General features: G+C 50.6%; 1 protein-coding gene across 8 annotated transcripts in view; it reads right to left on the bottom strand.

The window, feature by feature from the left end:
- Positions 1-16,682, bottom strand: part of TNS1 (tensin 1) — a 215,060-nt gene that overhangs the window by 54,381 nt on the left and 143,997 nt on the right. The gene's annotated exons all lie outside the window — the stretch shown is intronic.

Here is a 16,682-nt window from a genome sequence, read left to right as displayed (position 1 = left end):
TCCCAGAGTTGGTAGGAGATGGCCTGGCGTTTGCAGCAGGTCAAGGGGCTTTAGCACCTGGTGTCTCCTTGCCAGGGCCCCAGTTAGTTTGCAACCCCAAAGTGCTTCTATGGCCACCCCACCTTGGAGCCCAGCTTTTCAAAGGCAGGTCTGGCACTGCAGGCTCCGGAAGGAGAGGCTCCCACGTAGAGGCCACCTACTTCTCCTTCTTCTGAGCAGGCACCTCAACCAGGTCCTCCTCCAAAAGACCAGCACCACTCTCTGGATGTTTCTTTGAGGGAAATAAGAACAGCAAAACTTGCCCAGTGCCCTGTAAGCTGGTCCCTGTGCTACCTCAACTGCATTGTCACTGATGAGATGGGGAGGCCCCTAGGCCAGTGTCAAAGACCTCACAGAAACCACAAGAAAGGGCACCAGAGAGAGGGGTTCCAGGCTTCAGGCTCCGCACTGGGCACAGGTGGACTTCCAGCTTTCCCAGGGCAGGATTGTTGTAAGAACACAATTTGGACAATCTATTCCAATCATCCAGCCACCCAATCATTCTAAGCAGAACCCCAAGGAGAAGAAAGGTCTGGGGTTCCAAGTGTCAAGGTATCACTTGGGAGAGGGAGGAGCTCAGGAGTGCCCTGATGGAAATGCCCACAGAACTCTGCAGGATCAACTTTCTGCCTTCCAGCCCAGTGCAGAGGGAAAGAGGTAGACGAGAAGTCAGGGCTCTAGGAGCAGGGCAGGCGCTGGGCACCCCTCACATGGCCCCAGCCTTCCACGGTCTCTGCATTGCCCCTGGGAGGCAATGGACAGGGCCAGGTTTGGAAGCATGTTCCCGACGGATAGAGTGGGAGCCAGAGTGCCAAAGGATTACTCTGGAAGAAAACTGTCAACTCCCAGGCAGATGTCCGATTTGGACAAGGGCCAGGGGTCTATCTGCTCACCTCCCTCCTGCCTCTCCCTGCTCTCACTGGCTCCTGGGGCGTGGACACCATCTGCAGCAGTCGTCATTTGGGAAGGATGGAGGGAGAATGGGGAGAGGACCCAAGTTGGCTTGGGGAGCCAGGAAGAAGGAGAGAGTGCACCAGAATGGGGCAGACAAGTTAACTATATGCCTGGACTGTAATACACATTCTCTCCTTTGCTTCCACAACCGAGGCTTAGAGGTTGCAGCTTGCTCAAGATCACGTTGTCAGTCTGACTCTGACACTCAAGTTCTCTCTGGTTCCCAGGGAGCAAGGAAGAACCAAAAAGGAGATGGATGGGCAAAGGGTGAGAGTCTGCAGGATCCAACAAAAAGAAGGGAGTGGAAAGTGGTGATAAAATCACAATGCTCGTTAAAGCAACTGGCCCAGGCCCCACCATCCAAGTGAGCACTGTCCCCACCAAAGTGGTCCCCTAGGAATTACATGCATTTATCCTAATGATACTCCCAGGGCTCACAGCATTTCTTGAAACTGGTAGGGAACTGTTCCAGAACTGATCCACAATTTGTACCACGAACCCATCTCCGCACTCAGGGTCAATCCCCATTCTTAACCCCAAACAGCCCCACTAAATACTGGCTACCAAACTGGCCATGTGGTTTTATAATTACAGCTCCCATCACTGCGGTGGGATAGAGGTCTATGTGGTTCTACGCATGAGTGGGTGCATGTGTTGGTGTGGGTAGCAGATCTGGGGGGGTCTCTGCTTCCTTTCCTAAATGGGTCTGTCCGTGTGCATGAGTACAAGGAGGATCATGTAGACATCTCCAGGGGTCTCCTGGCAATCACGTGCAAGCTCACACATGTGAACAGTGTGGGCCAGGGGAGGAAGTCACTGCTGCAGAGGGACAAGCTGGAAGGGACTCTCCTGACCCACAGAAGCAACACACCATGGGGTACGGGCCTGGACAGGAGACAGGAGACGGCACCACCCGGGTTTCTTTCTAGCCTTGTGTCACATGAAGAGCATCTGCCTGGTTCTGGAAGGTTCTCAAGCAGCATACAGACATGGGGGGGGGGGGGGGCAGGAAGGAAGAAGGAAAGATCTGAGAAGCTTTAAGCTTTCATGCTAAAATCTGATCTCACTGCCCCTGGAGAAGGAGAGAACAAACATCAAAGAACACTTTGCTACTAACAGGTTTTTTTTTAAGGCAATCAAGGCAACAGAAGGCGAAAGTCTCCAAGAAGCATCAGGGCATTGACTCGCTGTAAGGATGTAAAGACTGGGTCGGAGATGAGAAAAACAGTCAGACAGCTCTGCAGCCACTTCCCAGAACCAAAAAGCCCCCACCTGTGGCCTGGATCAACCTCCCAAGGTCAGAGACCAGCCCAGCAGGTCTGCCATCTGGGGCAGGACACCGCATGTCCCTGCAGGGGAGTCCTGTGGGTGCAAATAATGCTTGAGCAGAGAAAGGGAGGGGAGGAGAAACGGGAACTTGGGGCCAGACTCCTGAGTCCCCTTCGCACACAGAACCTGCCAGGGCCTTGTCGGAGCCTCCAGAAGTGCCTTGTTCTCCCACGTCCATGCACCACGGTCACTCTCCATCTAGACAGATGTTTGGGGTAGAAGGACCCTCTCCAACCTCAGGAAAGTCCAGTCTTGTCACCAGTTCCCCTTTCTCATATCCCTCAAAAGTGAGACAGTTCTCCTGGACATCAGACCTCCACCCCTCCCGCAGCAGCTGAGACCCACTCTCTAACCCGGATTTCATTTCCTTAACAGGCCACCGCACAACAAACAGACCTAGAAAAAGTGTCATCTGGCAGCAAAAGCAGGAGACTGGGAGTCAAGGGGCCAAAGTACTAAGAGGTGATCTTAGATGGGCCTCAGCTTACTCCTTTGTGCAAAGGGTAAGCACAGCTGGATGATCCCTCACCTTCTGGCCAGTGCTAGATGCCCAAGGATCCATCTCAGAGGAGATGCTCAACTAGGCACTGTCTAGATCCCAGATCCCCTGGACTGTGGGCCCATTCCTCGTCTCCTGCTCGGTCCTGCTTGGTCCTGCTCAGTCCTGCCTGGGTGGCTCCAGGTTCCAAACTCATCTGAGGCTATTTCTGAGGCAGCCCCAGAGCCCCTGGGGGCTAGAACTGAAACGGTGATTTACAGGAAGTCTGGAAATACACGCCAGGCTGCAGAGGTTCCGAGGGCCATGCAGAGCAATAAAGAGGTTGATTTATTTTCATCAGTGAAATGCCAAAACCCAATCCCTAGAGCAAGCTGACCCAGCAGACAGTGGTGAGCAGCTCCTCACCCAGAGCAGAATTAGCTAGATCACAGCCTCCCACTCTCACCACTGAAGCAGGTGATGGGGAGGGAGAGAAGGGGAGGCCAGAGCTGGCCGACTGGGCCATTGTGGCTCCAGGTCCCTCAGGCTGGCCTCTACCCACCCTGCCGCTGGCTTACCAGGGTCTCCAGGATGCAAGGCACCACCATGGGCAGAGCCAGGCAGGCAGGGTTTCCATTTTAACTCAGCCCCTTATTCTCAGGAGGCTTAAACTCCAAGCTGCCGGGTCCAAGTGCCCACTTTTGTGGGGAGGGGGGCAGGGCTCCTCAGACTTCCGCCCTTGTGAAGCCACAGTCAGACATGGTGCCATGAGAATCCCAACTCTACATCCACCTGGCTATGTAAACATTGGTAGGTTTATTTAACCTCTCTGTGCCTGTTTCCTCATCTGAGAAATGGGAATGAGAAAACTCAGCTCACAGGAGTCGTAAGGAGTAAAGGAAATAATGGGCACTTAACCATATCTCACATCTGGAGGGTGTACCTAGAAGGAGGTGGTAGACTTTCCTCCTGGTCCCTAACTAAATTGCTGGCTGGGAATGTCAATTAATACAACCCTCATGAAGGCCACTATGGCACTACCAAAATTATATATGCACATATTCTCCCACCCAACAATTCTACTTCTAGACATTTGTCTACAGGTAGACTTCTACAAGTGAAAATAATATACTTGTACAAGTGAATAATAATATTGCAGTATCCCTGAAAACAGTAAAAGATTGGAAAGAACCTAACTGCCCATGTTATTTAAGTACAGTAAATTAAAATACAAGTTAAATAAAACAGTACATATGCACAGTGGAATATTATGCAGCTGATAAAACTGAGAAGGCTCTTTATGTGCTATTATGGAAAGATTTCCACGATATGCCGTTAGATAAAAAAGCTCAGGGTATAAACCACATCCTTACAATGACTACCAGACTCTAAGTGACCTGGTCCATATTACCTCTGACCTCACCTCCTCTTATAACGTCCATTGCAATCACACTGGCCCCTTTGTTGCTTCCCAAACATCTCAGGTGGGCTCCTGACTAAGGACCTTTGCACTTGGTGTTCCCTCTGCCTAGGATGCTCTTCCTCAGATATCTGCACGGCTGACTCCTTCTACCTCCTTTAATTCCTTGCTCATGTTCCTTCTCAGTGAGGCCTAGGTTAACCAGCTTTTTTAAAAATTTCACACACACACACACCCCCTCCCAATCACCCTTATTCTGCTCTATTTTTCCCAGAGTACCTGTTGCCTTCTAACATACTCTGTCATTTACTTATTATATCTTTTAAATTATTTTTCATTGTCTGCCTTCTTCCACTAGAGCATAATCATGACAAGGACAAGGGTCTTTATTTTGTTCACTGTGACATTCTTGGCATCTAGAATAGTGACTTCACGTATAGTAGGTGCTCAGGCAATATTTGTTGAATAAATGAGTGGCTATTACTGAGGACAGCCCATGTACCAAAGAACAAGCTGATTTGGTTTTTTTCTTCTTCAATAGAATGGATTCAAGGTTATGCCTATCATCACGTCATTGTCACTCTCCTGCATTCTGATACATTTTCTCAAAGGGGAGAGAAGCAGCTCTCTCATCATGACCCACAGCCTGGACATCACTGATGGTTGCAGCCAGGGAGGCAGGACCCATGAAGGTGAAGACCCTGGCAGACCTGGGAGCTGGCCTGGCTCTACTACTACAAATCCCCCAAAACTGAGCAGAGGGAGTGGCTCACACATGGGCATAATGCCTGGCATTTGGAATAAGTTCACACACGGGTCCCAGATCCCAGACCCATTGGAATCTCTGCCCATAAATGGCCCCAGAACTGTCCATTGGACAGAGAGCATGCAAGGCCTGGGAGAGTGGACCAAGAGGAAGGGGCTCTGTTGCCTGAAGAGAAGCTTACCAGCTAGCGGCAGGAGTGGGCAAGATGAAGATAAGCTCCAGGGGCAATACTGCCTCTTGAAAGCTGATGGAGAGATGGGCCTGAAAAGCCAGGATAATTAGTGAAGGGGTTAAACTTTGCCAAAGAGCAAGCCAGCCTCAGCTAGCACCTAGGAACCAGCCCCAGGACAACTGCCCTAGGTGAGAGAAAGAGGGCCAGGGCACAGCTTCCAAAAACAGTGAGAAACACCCAGGGCCTGACTAGTTCCAGCAAGGAATAATCCAGAATTACCCAGAAAGACAATCCTCACCACTGCGGGCCGGATGCTGTTAACCACACCACGCCCAGAGCTGAGGCAGCATCAGCTTGCCCCACCTGGGGCTGGGAAGCCAAGCGGCAGGGTAGAACCTGTACAGGCCAAGGGCAGGAAAAGCAACAGGCCGAGCATGTATGCTCCCTGAGCAGCCATCACTCAGCCATGTCCACAGAGAGACAAATCCGGGCTCCGGGACTGGTCTACTGCAAGATTTTATGTGCTGTCTTTTCCCTTAATCTCCTGGTTCACTCTCCCCTTTTGGGCCCCATGCATATGGAGGGCAGTCCAGCAAGAGAGACCAGTGACATCTGATTGCTTTTCTTTCCCTCTACTTTCTAGAATTTGAGCAATGCTGCTAAATCACTTTTAGATCTGAAAAACAATTCTGTCTTCCATGTCATCTACCTGCAAGGCCCAGAATACATACAGCCCCTCTGTAAAGCCATCCACGTCTGATCACCGCAGTCCCCAAGAGCTTCTGTCCTGAGAAGCCATGGCCCTTGGCCAAGATCCTCCTCCGCTGACTGTGGGTCAAAGAGAATGGTGCACCTGTCTGATCTCGCTGCACCTCCCCCCCCTTGTCTGCAGGCAACCCCAGGGCATGATTTTCCATAGCACCAGGACTAGCACAGTGCCTGCCACTTAGTAGGTGATCTGAGAAAAGGAATGGAGGGAGGAGGCAATGAATGATGGGTGAAAGACAGCTTTCATTGGGTAAGAAAAAATGTTTGATTCATGAAGGCTTGAATTTCTTTTCTTGGACATGGTTGAAGTCAATATCTTGGGGTCTTGACGGGTCCAGCCAGCTTGCCATGTCTATAGGTCTGGCAGGAGAGGAAAGAGGGAGGTGGTGGAGGAGAGAGAGTGCACGGTCTCCCCTTCCCCTGTCTCCAACTTGATATTTGAGCACAAGGCGAGGGCAGACGGTGTGGCTCAGGCCACTGGCCAAGAGCTCTGCGTCCGCTCTGAGTGTGGCTCCAGCCCTCCAACCTCCACCTGATGGCAGAGATTACAGAGGACCAAAGGCACATTCACTCAGGAGGAGATCGGTTTACCAAGTGTTCCGCAGGCAGACACTGCTCCCCAGGCCTGCCAGCTGCCTCGCACAGCAGGGCCAGCTGAGGGTTCGAGGGCATCAGGACAAGCCCTGCCCCACCCCACCCCGCCCTCCGAAGGACGGTGCTGAGCAGGTGGCCGGCAGATGCTGGGTCACCAGTGTCATCTTTTTTACCCACAAGGTCAGTCAGACCTTGCATTTGAATTCTCAGCACTCTGATTGTTCCAGGAGGTCAGGAGAGGACTCCCTTGTTGGGGAGGAGAAGGTCCCCAGATCCTCCTCAAGAAGGCATTTTGTCGCTGCCCCTGTCACTATCTCTGTGCAGACCATCCCAACTGAGACCTATCTTCCTTGTTTCTTGACATATCTACTCAGTGGGGCCAAGAGGACAAAGACCCAACCTCCTTGCCATGGCTGATCCACCCTCTCACAGCAGGGAAGTTCTACCAGGTGGCTAACTCACACCCCTCCTGCTGCAGTGTAAGCCCTTTGTTCTATATGACATGCTAGAACAGGGACAGAGCTTCCAGTAGCAGCTTTGAATTTCTCTGCCCTTTCACCCACCCACCCTGAGGTCACAGACCAGAAGAGCTGGCTTTTCCCACAGCCAAGTTAAGATCTCTGAACAAAAATCAGTTTGGTGCTGAACTCCAGGCTCTCAGCACCAGTGCCTAGAAAATCACCCTCTGCTCGGAGACAAGGGGCAGATGTCTCTCTCCGGGATCCCTGAACCCTTTGAATGAATTATCTGAGCCCACCTGCAATCTTGTGCTCCCCTCTTTTACTGGTTCCTCCTATATCTTACCCAAAAGTTCAGAAGGAAAGAACATCACTCCTATGAATATATGTCACAGGGGCTGTTCTCCCCACTACCTAACTGCCTCACTCCCAATGCAAAGGGACCACAGCTCTCCCTCATCCTGTCTGGTCCTGGCTAAGGCAGCTGGAGGCAGAACTCCTGGGCTTTTGGGGAGCTGAAATCCAGCCTCCCTCTCTATGTAATGGGGCAGGTTTTCCACCAGTTCCAGGGCTGGAAAGAGATCAGACCAAGCAGCCTAAATCATTTCAGGCTGTAGACGAATAATCTTTGAGATTAAGGTTTAAAATGATAGAAAACAGTGTGGATCCCTGGCTCTGGTTCCCAGCCCCCCATGTTGGAATCCGCCTCTACTATTTACTCAGGATATTATCTTGGATAAGACCCCTAGCCTCTCTGCTACTGCCTCAGTTTCCTCGCCTATAAAATGGGAATACTAGTATAATCTGAAGTTAAAATGGAAGCATTTGGATCTCAGTTGTGATAGAGGAAAATGAATGCCACATTTCAAAAGTAGGAAAAGTGAGATGACAACCCACAGAATGGGAGAAAATACTTGCAAATCATATATCCAATAAGAGGCTTATTTCCAGAACTCTTATAACTCAGTAACAAAAAGACAAAACCCCAATTTTTTAAAATGCGCAAAAGATGCGAATAGACATTTCTCTAAAGAAGATACACAATGGCCAGTTAACAAAGACGTCCAACATCATTAATGTTCAGGGAAATGCAAATCAAAACCACAATGAAATACCACTTACACCCACTAGGATGACTAGAATACCAAAGAAAATTGCAAGTGTTGGTGAGGATGTGGAGAAATTTTTCAGACATTGACAGGGAGAAATGTACGATGATGCAGCCTCCTTAGAAAACAGTCTGGTCATTCCTCAAAAGATTAAACATAGAATTACCATACGATCCAGCAATTCCACTCCTTGGTATCTACCCAAGAAAAAATGAAAACATAAGTCCATGCAAAAAGTCATACATGAATGTCCAAAGCAGTGTTCTTTAAAACATCCCTGAAATGGACACAATGCAAATATCCATCAACTCATGTATGTATAAACAAAATGTGGTATGTTCACACAATGGGAAATTACTCAACACTAAAAATGAAGTACTGACACATGCTACCACATGGATGAACCTGAAACCATTACACCAAGTGAAAGCTACAAATTGTATAATTCCGTTTACATGAAATATCCATAGTAGACAAATCTATAGAAAGCAGATTAGGGTGAGGGTGAGGGTAGGGACAGAAATGGAGAGTGACTGCTAATGTATAGGAGGTGATGAAAATGTCCTAAAATTAGGTTATGGTAAGGTTGCACAACTCTAAATATACTAAAACCCATTGAATAGCACACTTTAAATGGGTAAAATTCTGATATTAAATTATATCAGTATAATATAACTTTCTTATATAATATTGGGAATATATATTATCAGCTGTTAATTTTTTAAAAAAGAGAGAGATGGCTAGAAACTGTTTTGTGGCTCTAAACTACACCCACATGTACATCCATATCAAAGGAGTAACAGGGTCAGGAGGTGAGAGTCTCTAAGAAGAATTGGGGGGGAGAGAGTTATTTTGCTATAAGTGCCACCTGCTAGGGGCTCTTCCCTCATCTCAGGGGGTCTGCTCAGTTCAATGTGAGTTGAGTTGGCTGAAGCATGGAGAACATGGGAGATGGTGCCAGGCTCAGGCCTGAAAGTCTGAAGGGTAAGAGGCAGGCAGGGAAAACAGAGTGAGGGGCTGCCTTGGCCACCTCAATCTCAGGCTTTACTGAGGCCAAGAGTGCCTAAGGCCTCCGTGAACTAAAGGGAGAGGAAGCCGCCTGGGGCTGCCTCAGATCCTGTCCAAGAGGGCCACCTGGAGGGCTGAAGGGACTTCCGCAGGTGGAGGCTGGAGGGAGCAAGGATGCCTGGGCTGAGGAAGGGTCACAAACATCTGACAGAGCTGCAGTCACCCACCTGAGGGAAATAGTGAGAGACTTATGGGGAGGTAGAGGGGTGTCTCCAAAACACCTACAAAAGTGCTGCAAGATAGAAACAATCAGCATGTGACACTTTCAGAACCTTCCACTGGCAAAAAGCTCAGAAGTCATATCTCCACACAGAGCAGGCCTCTGCAACCTCACATGGTGCCAAGCAGGCAAGAATGATCTGATCCCTTCCCTCTCCTCCCTTCCCATAAGCCAGGAAACCAGGAAACCTACTGAAACACACACACACACACACACACAGCTGACAGCCAGGTAGATGCCGACAAGGGGGAAGAATGAACTCTGCATGAAGTACCAAGTCACTGGCACTGGGCATATTTGTTACTGGCCGTAGGAACTTTAATTACCTGAGAGTGACCAGAAAGGGCATGAGACTCACCCTAATGTCACTTGGGGGAAGGGGAAGCAAAGGACAGATTTAAAGGGCAGGGGTAAATAAAGTGGCTTTCTAATCACACCCTACCAGCTCTGCTTGTTCAGCCTAATAGTTACAAAACAGCAGCAACCTGTAGGTGTTCAGGGAGGAGTAACGAAGAGAACATATAGCCAATGGGGCCTGGCACAGGGGAGGCACACAGGCCAGCTATCATCTAGTCATTGTCTTTGACGTCATTATTATCACCGTTAGGGCTTTAGAGCTGGAAATCCCCTTTGGAATTCATCCTCCTCACTTCACTGATAAGGCAGCTGACAGCCAGAGAGGGGAAGAAACTTTTCCAAGGTCACACAGCAAGTTGGTGTCAGAGGGAAGTCTCCTGATTCCCAAGAGTAGGGTCCCCAGAACAGAGCCATCTATAGAGTGGGCCAAGGGAGTGTGGGCTTCTCCTTAAGAGGAGAGGGCATGTATACATTCAAAAATCACATTTTTGTCTTCTCTCCTCTAGCATTTTAGTAATAATAATAACAGACATAAATTATCGCCAGCATGATACAGACCAGGCACCCTACTTTTCACATTTTACATCTATTACCTCATTGAATCTTAACAACAATCCTAAACATAAGGTGCTGTTGTTGTACCCATTTTACAGATAAAGCACTTGGATCTCAGAGAGGCAAAGTGACTTGACCAAGGAGCACAGTTATAAACAACAGAGCTTGGAACCAGAACTTCTGATTCTTGATCCACAGTCTTTCTCCCTATAGTAGAGATTAGTCTATTCACCATTATTTCAGCTTTCCATCTTCTAGGCAAAACTTCCCTGCACTTGTAAGGCATGGATGTGCAACTTGTTTTGGCCAATGAAATGTGAGCAGAAAAAAAGTTATGTCACATCCAGAAAGAAACAGTATGCAAGTCTTAATGTGCTCTACCCACTGATGCAGCAATGATTGAAGCATCTCTGAGATGAAGCCACCACCAGCCTAGAGTAACTAAGATGCACAGAGACCCCGGGCAACCCACACTGGACAGGCAGCAGGGACAAGAAATATGTTTTTGTTGGGTTAAGCCAGAGAATTTGGGGCTGTCTGTTACTGGGCATAACCAAGCCTCTCCTGGCTGATACAACCACTGAGCTATGCTGTTTCCCACTCCACACTCAGGAGTTGAGAAAGTCTGAGAGGGAAGCTCAGTAGGTCCATCTTAGCTCCTCATAAGTCACAAAAAAACAAAACAGTGACTGCGCTAAAAAGGAAAAAAATCACTACTCTGACACCCTCATTTTACAGGAAATGAAGAAAATCTAAAGAAAAGGAGTTACCAAGGACACCCAGGACCCAAATCCTCTGCCTCCCAGGCCAATGTTTGTCCAAGTCTGTCTGTCTCTCTCTCCATGTCCCTCACCTGTTTCTCTCTCCTTTCTGTCTCTGCCTGTTTGCTATGTATCTCTCCCTCCTTCTTTCCTCTCTCTCAAAAAAATCTGAGAATTCTTGGATGAGCCCAGCTCATGAGAAGACACCAGAGACTGGGACCCCTGGTTGCATCAGGAAGACTCTTTCCCAGCTCAGGCCTAAGAATTTGAGGAGGGGGTAGGTGCCCTACAGAGCAGGACACTCTACCTGAAGAAGGGAGCCTCTCCTCACAGATCCGGGGGGCTGAGAAGTTTGGGAACAAAACAAAGCCCCTTGTCACAGCCCCTCGCTCTGGTGGGACTGCCCACCAAAACAAAGAAAGGCTGCCAGGCATCACGCAGGAGGAGAAATCCAGAAGTGGGGTGGTGACCAGCCCCCTTGCAACCTTAACAAGCCAAGGAACTTGTCCTGTTCTCCCTCCTCTCTTTCTTTTGGCCCTGAGCCATCTGCTGCTTTACTCAGCACGAGCCCCTCCTCCCAGTCCTCTTAGAAGGTTATGAGAAGCTGGAAACAACCCAGTGTGCAAGGTCAGGGAAGGGTGGGAGTGACTCTGGGGTGGGGAGTGAGGCAGCTCAGGCTGGGTCAACCTTTGGGCTTCTCGGAGGCAGAGGGCAGCCCACATCCCTTGGTGTGGGGCTTGCTTCCGAGAAGGCCTGCCCTAGGACACTCTGGAGGAATCTGGAGACGGCTGTGTGCAGCATAGGCAGAAACACAGGCCCCCTCCCACCCACAGGGAGCAGAGATCTGGGCATGGGGCTTCAGAACTCAGGCCAAGCAGCTAATGGGGCTTCTGGAGGCTGTGAAACGTGGTGTCAGCCAGAGCGCTGAGCTGGCAGGCTCCAGACCAAAGCGGACCAGGACAAAGAGCCCGAAAGAGGGAGGGGGTGGAGGAACAGGCGGCTCTCCCCTCCACCCACCCCAGACCTTCTAGAACTTCCTCCCCACTCAGGACCAAGGCTCCATGCATCCGAAGACGGACAGCCCAGAGAACTCCTTCCTAGGTGTTATGGGCTGAATCCTTCCGCTCCCAAAATTTTATATCTTGAAATCCTAACCCCAGAACCTCAGAATGTGTTACTATTTGGAGATAGGGCCTTTAAAGAGGCAAGTAAATTTTAAAATATATAGGTGGGCCCTAATCCAGTGTGACTGGTGTCCTTATAAGAGGCGATTAGGACACAGGCACACCATGGGAAGACCAGTGAAGAGACAGGGAGAAGACAGCTGAATATAAGTCGAGGAGAGAGGCCTCAGGAGGAAGCAACCCTTTCGACAGCTTGATCTCAAACTTCTGGCTTCCGGAACTGCGAGAAAATGAATGTCTATAGTTTAAGTGTTAAACACTCACTCTTTGTCACTTCATTGTGGTCACCTGATCTAACTAAAACACAAGGCCATTGGGTTCATCAGAGGGCACTGCTCTCAAAGTAAGGAGTTCCCGAGGTGGCAGGCAGCCCCTGTCCCTTAGTCACCTGTCTCAAGGCCTGGAAATGTCTGTGGTTAGAAAGTTCTTAATATTGCGCCTCCACTGATTCTTTCCCTTTCTTCACTTGCCCTCCTTCTGGCCCAAATGTAGGTGAGTCAAAATGGTCCCCAAGCACCCATGGTCACCCCATCCTCGGTCTTCCATGCTCACTCTCCCTTTTCCCTCTATTTCTGGTTCTATTTCCTGGGCCTCTCCAAAGTGAAATGGGCCACCCTGTGCAGTAGCAAGCTCCGATGTCACTTAAGGGTTTGAGATGTTGGGGAGCCATCTGACTTAGGGGGGGGGGTGGATGCTGAATATGCCGAGCTCTAAGGCAGGTGGGAAGGGATGTGGAGTCAGTCCCTTAGATTCAAATATCAGCCCCACTTCTTTTCTCATGACCCCACGCGACATCATCCATCTTGCCACACTTCAGTGTAGTTGCTGGTACAGGAGGAGCTAAGACCAAGCAAAGGTGGTTTCCATACATGGGGACTGCCTCCCCCTTTGGCAAGTCCCTTCCCCTCCCTAGCCTCAGTTTCCCCACTGTGGCAGGAGGGCATTAGATGGGCTCTATGATTGGCCTGGGCGACCCCAGCCTGGAAGGTCAGCCTATAGAGAACAGAAGTCCCCAATGGATCTTCCTTCATTTTGCTGCTGAGATTAGTCAGGGATGTCCTGGCGAGTGGATGAATGCACTAAGCATCACAGTGCCACACACCCTAATCCGGAATTGGGAAGGGGGGGTGGGGATGAGGCAGCGCAGAAGGGGCCAAACACAGGACAGTCGTGCCACTGGGGGTTAAGTCAGGGTTACCTGAAGGGCTTCCCAGAGAAGCAGGAGCTCTGACCCCAGTGCTGGCAGCCCCTCACTACAGGGAGGGGGCAAGGTGGGGCCCAGGCCAGAGATGATTCCTGTTCCAAAGTGCCTAGCCCAGGGCCCCTCCTCAGCTCTGAGTCACCTGGGGGGCTCCAGAGCACCTGGCATGGCCTCTCATCCACTCCCTGGCCAGGCCTGAAATAGGAAAGGCAGGCTGCTTCCAGAAATGGCCTCATCTCACCTTGGACACACTACCCCGCACCTATTTTGAGAGGCCCCTCACCAGAGGCATTCCTGAGTGAGCAGCCCCTCACCCTCTGGCACCATGGCTGCCATGTGGCAAAACCAGAGCTGGCTCCCAAGGTTTTCTCCTTTAACCCTGTCTGCAGACCCTTGAGATGCTGCCACAGTCACCACTGATGTGCCAGAGAATCATGAGAAAACAGAGCAGGCAGCCCCTCTGCAACTGCTGATCTCCAAAAGTTGTTCACTGAATTCCCATTTTACAGCAGAGTAAACTGAGGCCCCAAGAGGATGGTATCTTGTCAAAGGATTTGAACCCCAGTAGTTTAGCTCTGGAGGCCACATTCTTAACCTCTATACTAAACTGCCTCCCATGAAAATTGCTACAATAACCCAATGACGTGGATACTATTAGCGTCCCAAGTTTGTAAATGAGGAAACTAGGACACCGGAAGGCTATATAATCTGACCAAGGACATGCAGCCGCAGAGGAGAGAGCTGAGATTTGGACCCAGGCAGGCGGGCTCTAAAGCACACGCGCTCACTCCCTGCACTGCAGCACCTCAGTGTCAGCTGGCCTCTCCTGGTCCAGGACCTCCCGGAGAACAGGCAGAGCTGCCCTGGGCACCACATCACCCCCTAGGCCACTCCCCCAGCCCTGGCAGTACTCCAGAGACTGGCCAGGCCCTCTCCCAAGCTCCAGCTTAAGCATCTTCTGAACAGCCCAGAACCTTGGGGGTTAAGTGCTCCTACCCCAGCTGGCACATGGGGAAACTGAAGCACAGGGACTTGTCCACAGCTAGGGAGACAGACACAGGCCTCCTGTTTCCCTCTCTTGACTGGAGTATTGGCCAGAAGAAAATGCTTTTACCTCTGGGCCCCAGAATCTTCTAGAGGCTTCCAGAAGTATACCCAAAGCAAGAGGGAATAATGCTCCTGCTCCCATACCAGGGCCAGTCACAGTTTGCTTTCCTGGCCCTGTGGGGGTTACAGCCCCGCAGCAGCAGGGAGAACACAGTGGGACAGATGGGGTCTGCCCTGGGGACCACCCCAGCTGCACAGGTCCCCTCCCAGGCCAAGCCAGGGCAGAGGACATCGCAGCCGTGAGCTGCCTCCCCTGCCCACCCTTTAGGCATAGAGCCAATTCTCAGCCTCCAGACAGGAGCCCCTCTGTCCCTACAGGACAGCTGACCTTTAACTGGCCAAAAAGTCCCACTGGTTCCATTCCCTGCCTGGAGGAGTGGGTTGCAAGAGAGAAGAGGGCAGGCCAGGGGGTGGGAGAGGACTCCAGGCCTCCCCTCACCCTCTCCTTCCCCCTCCTCGCTGCCTCTCACTGTCCCCTCTGCCCCCTTCCTTCCCTCACAGCTGACTGTGTCCCAAGCCCTGACCTTCCACAGCCACTCTCTCTTCCTCCTCAATTATTTTCCCTTTTATTTGCCTGGCACTTTAGAGTTTACCAAATGTTTTTACATTTATCGTGGCATTGAATCCACACCGGGGAGAGATGGGGAGACATTGAAAATTCCTTCAAATTGCCAAGTGTTCTTGTTAAAAATGCAAACATCCCCAGAAGAACAACAATTAGGCTGGCAGCCACCGGTACCTCAGGACTAATTCTTTCAGCCTCTGCCTCCTCCTCAGCCACTTAGCACAAGTGTATGGGGTTGGGGTTGGGGGAGGAGGATGGAGTGCTTTTGGGGGGCTGTCTGGACAGGGTGGGGAGGGCTCTGGTGCGGTGTCTGCACCCCTGGGGGGAGGAAGGGCAGGGAACAGGGTAGGTATGAGGAGAAGCCTTCAACTTTGCAATGTTGCACAAAAACAACATGCTCTCACCGAGCCCTAAATTGTAGCCCAACCACTGCTCTCCTTCGGCATCGCTCATTCTGGAGTCTCCAAGGTCAGAGGGGGAATCTTTATGCAAGAAAAAACTTTAAAGACTTTCAGGGTGGAGTCCACAAATCCAGAACCTGGGAGAGGGAGGTGGGAGGCAGGGTGAGGGTGCCTGCTTCTCCCTAACCCAGCTCTGCCACGGGGACCAGGGTCCCCAGGATAGGGCAGCCCCACCCCAGAACCAGCACAGGCTGGAAGGAGAATCCCATACACTGGGCACTGGTGACCTTGAAAGGACACATCCCCAGTCATGGGGGTAAAGCAGGAGATCCTCCCTTCAAAGAAGTCTCAGTTACCCCAACTGAAAACTGATGGAGGGGTGGGCCGATGGTCCTGAGGGTCCTCCCAGCTCCCACATTCCAAGGTCCTGGGGTCAAATCACGGAAACAAGCTTGCGGCCAAACCCCAAGCAGGGCGTCTAGAGAGTTCCTGAGCTCCAGGCATGCTCACTTTTGGAGGCCCCGCCCCACATCCCATCACATATTCAAATGAACCATATAAATAAACAGAACCCACATATAGCTCTCAAGAGTTGAACTCTTGAGAGCTATATGTGGCAGTTGACCCCAAGTGGCAGCTGACCATCTGATATAATGTTAGGTTTCGTAGCTAAACATGTATTAATTTCAATTCTGTAGCTTTCTTTGCAAATTTTGGAGCTTCTCTGTTTGTTTCCAGCTCTCAAACATTTTCGTTGGCTGCCGATGAAAGCCTGCAGGCCCTCGATGCTGTTTCTACATTCCCAGTGCCCTGACCCCAGAGAACTCAGGCTGTGAGCCTACAGCAATGCAGCAATGGGTCTTAAAAGAAATCTAACAAATGCTGCGTAGGCATCCAGGGGGCACCTCAAGGTCCACTCAAGGCCACCTGCTCTAAGGAGCCCTCCCAGGCCACTCTAGCTAACAAGAATACCGCCCCTGCCATCCTCAGAGCATTCGCCATCCATGGGACTCATTTGGCACCAATGGCACACTTTCGGTGTGGCTGGCTGTGTTTTTTTAGCTCTGTCTTCATTATTTAACACTCATGTCTTATCTTCTCCCACTGAACTGTGAGCTCTCCAAGGTGCCTCAGACCTCTCCTCTGCCTCTCCTTTGAACCTGGTATGGTGTCACA

The sequence above is a fragment of the Miniopterus schreibersii genome (genome assembly GCF_964146895.1).
Source record: "Miniopterus schreibersii genome assembly, chromosome: 7".
NCBI lineage: Eukaryota > Metazoa > Chordata > Mammalia > Chiroptera > Miniopteridae > Miniopterus > Miniopterus schreibersii.
Note: the sequence above shows the minus strand (reverse complement) of the source record. Positions and strands in the feature narration are given on the sequence as shown.